Below are 6,327 nucleotides of genomic sequence, written 5' to 3'. Positions count from 1 at the left end.
TCCACTTCCACTTAATGAATAGTAGCAAATACATTTTCTCTTATGACTTTTTAATAACTTTTTTTCTCTAGATTTATTGTAAGACTGTAGTATGTAAATACATATGACATATAAAGTATGTGTTCATCAATTGTTTATATTTTATTGGTAAGGCTTTCAGTCAACAGTAGACTATGAGAGTTAAGTTTTGGGGGAGTCAGAAGTTATACACAGATTTTCGACTGTCGGGGGGCTAGTGCCCCTAACTCCCACATCATTCAAAGGTAAACTATGTAAGAATATACAGTAAGATACAAAGGTACTGTGATTTCTTCAAAATGATTTTAAAAGAAATGCCAAGTTTCAAGAGTTGGCACTTGAATGAACATTAATCTATACCGAGTATATCATGCAGATTCTTTCTAAAATGTTTTAATTAGAACTATCAAAATTAGGCAGGGGAGCACTGCAAGTATGTGATGGTGATAGTCTTGAGGAAGCTACTTATAGCTTGTACAATCATTTTCAAAATTTTAGGACAGAAACTTTTTGCCCTAAAATGTCACTGGTGACCCTGTTCCCCACCTCCATCCAAAGTACAAACATTATAATCTTCTGGTTGAAACTGAGCCTTCTTTGGCACTTATTTGCTCCCACGTCTGCCTGTGTAAGTCACCTTCAAAGAGAGCACTTCCACAAGAGCAGAACCTAAAATGAGAAGAAGGTATTGGGAAGCAAATTCTGGCTAAATTTGGAAAACAGTTATCAAAAATTGGAACTAGAAAAAAATGGAATTGGCAGTTGTGATGTGTATGAACAAATATTGAGAGCTCCGTGCCCGCATTATGCCGGGAAGGAACCTGAGAGAAATATGAGAATGTAAGCTCTCTTCCACAGACAGCTTGCAGACCGGCAGAGCACGCCAACCACTCGACAGGCACCAGCCAGTCAGGCCAGGAAGGGCTCCACAGCAGTGTCAAAGGATGATGGAGGGGACCAGGAACAACTGATTTGTTGGGGGGTGGGGAGTAAGACCTTGGGGAAAGGCTTCACAAAACAAGAGACATGTAATCAGACATCTACAAAGGACCAGCTTCTACGTGTAAGTGAAGAAGGAAGGGGAAATGTATTCCAAGCAGAGGTACCATCATATCCAAAGGTCTATAATCAAGAAAACAGTTACATGTTTTGGCGAACTGGAATTTCAGTGACTATATAAGGAGTCCTTAGAGCTTAGGCTGGGAAGAAAGGAAGTCTCCTATAAGCCAAGTTAAGGAACTTGGATTTGTCCTTAGGATGGTGAGAAGTCATTAGTTTTGTTTTAGAAAGACCACTTCCTACAGGACCCGAACCCTGCTCACCACAATGATCCAAACCTTTTGGCTTTATCTAGATTCTAGAATTTGACTAGATGGAATAGAATGCCTGACAACCAGAGCTGGAGGCTACAGAGAATATGAGGAGGGCCCCTGACAGAGTGGAGCAGAGGGAATTCAAGAAACCATGGAGGGAAAAATAAGCACCACATGTACCCACCAGCAAATTGGTTTCACTGATCAACACATAAGTGGACATATAGGAATAACATTTATCTGGCATCAGGCAGATGGGAATGGGGAGGAGGGGATGGGTATATACATACATAATGAGTACGATGCACACTATCTGTGGGATGGACACGCTTGAAGCTCTGACTTGGGGTGGACAGCAAGGCAACATATGTAACCTAAACATGTGTACTCCCATAATATGCTAAAATAAAAAAAAGAAAAGAGACCATGGAGGAATCCTGTGGGAAATTTTCATTCTGACAGGGAGGGGTAGCTACAAGTCAGTGTCCCCAAGAGCTCTGATTGAAGGATTTGTGCCTGATGAGTTGGGGAAAACAAGATGAAGGAAGTAGAGAGGCCACTCCTAAAACAATAAATACCCCACTGTGTGCTCTGTGTAATGTGCAACACAAAACTTGAAGTTTGGGGGTGAGGGCGGGCAAGCAGAAACCAAAAGCAGAAAGATAAGGCAGGAAGCCGTCTTAGGGTCCTGGCAAGAGATACAGTTGGTCTGAACCAGGTTGGGGCAATGAAGCAGAGGGAGCAGCAAAGGCAATGTTCATGCCCACGATTCTTGCTTGGAAGATCAAATGGATGATTGTATTGTTCACTGACATGGAGAATCCGGGAGGAGGTGGAAGGAGTAGATTGGTTGAAAACAGTTCAATTTTTGGTGTGTTGAATTCTAACCTATTAAACATCCCAATGGAGGTGACCAGCAGGGAGATATTTGAGTCTGGAGCTTAGGAGAGAGATCTGGGATGCAGATAAATTTGGGGAGTCACTTGCATAGAGATTTAATGGAAACTATGAGAATGACTGATGCCCAGGAGAAAATGTGGTGTAGGAAGAAAATCTAGCAATGGATAAAGCCTACAAAGCACCAACATTTAAGAGGAAAAAGAACTAGGAAAGGACACAAGATAGACTGCCAGAAAATTAAGAGCAGATACATGCATGTGATGTCACAGTAGCAAAATGAAGGAGTGCTGCAAGAAGAGAGGAAAGTTCAGCGTCTGGCTTAGTTAAGGCAAATGAGAGCTAAAATGTCTCCCCTGGATGTGCTTCTCTTCTCTGACAGTGAGAAACCCCAGCTCCCATTATTATATATCATATCCAATATGTGTAGTATTGCCTAGCCACCTTGCCTGCCCTCATATCTCACTGGGCCCCACATAGCAAAGAAGAAAGGAAGGAGGGAGGAAGAGAGAGAGTTTTGCTTTAAACTAATGACCACAAACCTCCAATCCATTAAGTTTCTCTAATAAGTTTCCCACTCTCAGAGATGTCTGTTTCATATTCTCCCCTCTCTCATCAAGCCATCCCCTCCTAGGGCCTCCATGGAGACCCCTTTCCTCTCAGCTCATGACCTCACCTAACAATCCAGGGAGAAAACAGAGGCCTTCAGAGGGGACCTTACTCACTCTCCTACCACCAGCTCTATAAACTTCTTTCAAATACTGTGTTTTCTGTCTTTCCTCCTGTCACAATGAAGATGTCCCTGCTCTTGTTAGAGACAAATTCCTCCCTCATGCCCTGGATCCCACACCCTTTTACCTTTTACCTCTCCTCCTCAACTGGATTATTCCATCAATAGGCAAACACGCTTCTGTCTCCCCTTACAAGAAAACAAAACAACAAATCCCCCCTTAACCCCCGATACCCTCTTTCTGCCATCTCCTTTCCCTTTCCTGTCAAGACTTGGCTACACTATCTACACTTCCTCACCTTCCGCTCTTTCCTTCACCTACCCTAATCTGGTTTCTGTCCCTATTACTCCTCCAAAGAAGTTCTTGTCAAGGTCCCCAGTGACCTCCATGTTGACAAATCCAGTGGATATATTTTTAAGTATTCAAGTCAGTATTTCAGGAGCTTCCATCTAGTTGCCCAGTCCCTCTTCCTCTCTTGGCTTCCGCTGCACCACATTCTCCTGATTTTCTCCACCTCAACAGCTCCTCCTGCTCATGGTTCCTTTCCTTTCCTTGGTTTTCCTGGTTCCTCCCTCAGCCACCTCTAAATGCGTCATGTATGGTGCCAGTATGAGACCCCTTGGCCATCCAGACCCTGCTGAGCCAGGCCGGCCAACTCACAGAATTGTTGAGAAATAAATGTTAGCCATTTGAAGCCATAAGTAGTCAGGCCGTCTATGACGCAGCAAAGGCTAACTTAAACAACAGTACGTGATCTCAGGTGAGTTTCTTAATCTCTGCATCTCATCTGTAAAATGGAGATAAGGCCATCATCCTTGTAGGGCTATTCTGAGGATTGGATGACAAAATATAAGTGAAGGGCTTGGCACAGCATAAACAACACATACGGTAATAAAAACAAACAACCTCTGCAGGCTGGAACGGGGCAGCCCTCAGGCTGGGGTGCAGTGCTTCGGTGCTTTGTAAGCAGCCAGCTCCTCTCTCAGCATGCCAGAGGGGAAGCATCCCAACGATCTGGAAGGACCGGGCAGCAGAGGCCACGACATGAACATGCACTGCCCCCCTCACAGCACTAATCACTGGGGGACCCCGGGAGTCTGGGCTCTTCCCTGCCCTCCCCAGGCTGTCTCCCCTAAACACAGGGAGACTGACGCAGGGGCGCACCAGTCACTCAGCGGGCACCTCCTGGGGCACGAAGTATGGACCGCTCCGGACAAGAAACAGCGCGGACTGAGGTTTGAACCCCGCCACTTTAGGCAGCTGGGACAGAATCCAGGAGGAAGTGTGGCGGATGGGGCACCCAGCAGGTAGGTGCTGGCTGGACTCCAGGCTCCTGGAGGGGCCGAGGGTGAGGAAAACGGGTTTAGACCTGGAGGGGAAGGCGGGAGCGCACTCTGAGCGCAGAGGAGGCTGGGCGCAGACCTAGAGGGCCGAGAAAAGCCAGAGGGTGTCAGTCTTCCTACGACAGGAAAGGGGGTAACGGCGGTTTCTAGGTACCGTGTTTCCCCGAAAATAAGACCTACCCATAAAATAAGCCCTAGCAGGATTTCCAAGCATTTGTGCAATAGAAGCCCTACCCAGAAAAATAAGCCCTAGTGATGGGCGTGGCTACCCAGCGGATCCGCACAACCCATGCATTTCGTGGCCGATCGGTAAAGACGAGCAGCCCTTCTCATCTGCCCCATCGTGACAGCTACTATCCCAGAGGTGACCGGAAAGGTGCGGGCAGCCCCACCGACAAGGTGGGCCCCCCTGTCAGGTCCCGGCCATCCTGTGCGTGCTGCAAGCTGAGGCTTTGAGGGGAAAATAACACATGCCCTGCAAATAAGCCCTAGGGTGTCTTCTTGAGGAAAAATAAATATAAGACCCTGTCTTATTTTGGGGGAAACATGGTAGAAAAAGGGGATGGACTGGAGGACCTAAAGGTGCCTCCAACCCCCACCCTCGGCTGCGGAGCCACACTGAGGCCTTCGTGCGCGCCTGGAGTGGCGGGACTCCCGGGAGCCGCCCCTCCCGGGTCTCCCGCCCGTTTCACTCCCCGCTTCGTGCCCCTGCGGTGAGGGCCGAGGACCCAGCAGGCCTGCGAGGCACCTTGTCCTCTCCCACCAGTTCATACTAGTGCCTCGCTCCCCGCACGCTTTCTTCCGGGGAGCTCGGACCGCTCTGCGCGAAACAGCTTCGTACCACGCTGTCACTGCCGCTCAACTCCAAATGTCCCCCAGTGCGGAGCAAAGCTTAACGCTTCGCTCTGCCCCGGGTCGTTGCAGTTTCCAACCCTCCTCTCCGCGGTGGCCACGCCCCGGGCGGGGGGCGGGCGTGCAAATGAAATGGCCCTTCGGACCCTCGGATTCCAGTGTGCCAAGGACAGCAAAGTCACTATTGAATCAAGAGGCAAACAAAAGTGTCTGCGAAAGAGGCTAATGTCTTCAACATAATATTCAAATAAGAAAGGAGGTGAGATTTAAACACAGGTGAGGTTTCTCACCGTGAACCAAAGGTGGGTAATAGAAGGGAGGACTTGGGAGGAAGGGCACCGATTCTTATCGCCTCTCGGCCTTTTGGCTAAGATCGAGTGTAGTATCTGTTCTTATCACTTTAATATCTGGTATGTCCTTCACTTGTAGGACAATAAATTAGGCAAGCTTTTGGAGCTGGGAGGTGGAATGTGAGCTTGCTTTATTCTCTCCATCCATCGTTCTGGTATTGCAGTATTTCTAGAAATGGTGTGTGGTTTCCCCTCCATGGGGCATATTGATAGTCCAGAAAGTAGACTAGCTAAGATGCTGTGCTAACTCTTTCCACCTTGAATTTCTTTTTCTCAAATTTTTTTCCTATTTATTTTCATGAATTGCCTCAAGGCTATGTAAAGTAGAATGAGACTAAAATAAACTAGGCCTCAGAGTACAATCATCCTATGTGGTATTGGTCTAGGACTTACCTAAAGCTTATGGCCTTTCATGACTCTGTGACTAGAAGAGGCGTGGGGAACAAAGTCCATCCCCTGGGAACATAAAATAAAGAATACCCGTAAAAATGGAGGCATAAACCAAGTCCGTAGGTGAAAAAGCATAATATTTCTTCCCAAATCAACCTGTAGAGATTCAATGTAGTCTAAAGCAAAATTGCAATTGATTTTGGAAATTGACGAGCCAAACTTAAAATTCACACTTGAATACGGAAAAGATAGGGAAAGGACTTGCTCTAGTGAAAGACATCTCATCAAACCATAGTAATTTGGAGAGTGCAGGCGGTGGAGCTACCCCAAAGGGCAGATGGGTTTGCTATGGACTTGGGCATGCATTCTAGCTAGTCCTTTTGATGATGGTATTAGGGGAAAACCCCCACCCCGGGGCCCCATGGCTGAACTC

At 47.1% G+C, this 6,327-nt stretch overlaps 1 non-coding gene across 1 annotated transcript; it reads left to right on the top strand.

Annotated features, from left to right (window-relative positions):
* Positions 1-5,501: 5,501 nt before the first annotated feature.
* LOC142870222 (U2 spliceosomal RNA) lies at positions 5,502-5,693 on the top strand. The gene has a single exon (XR_012918669.1). It is a non-coding gene; the product is annotated as a U2 spliceosomal RNA (small nuclear RNA).
* Positions 5,694-6,327: the final 634 nt, after the last annotated feature.

This window comes from Microcebus murinus, chromosome 3, assembly GCF_040939455.1.
Source record: "Microcebus murinus isolate Inina chromosome 3, M.murinus_Inina_mat1.0, whole genome shotgun sequence".
Classification (NCBI taxonomy): domain Eukaryota; kingdom Metazoa; phylum Chordata; class Mammalia; order Primates; family Cheirogaleidae; genus Microcebus; species Microcebus murinus.
Note: the sequence above shows the minus strand (reverse complement) of the source record. Positions and strands in the feature narration are given on the sequence as shown.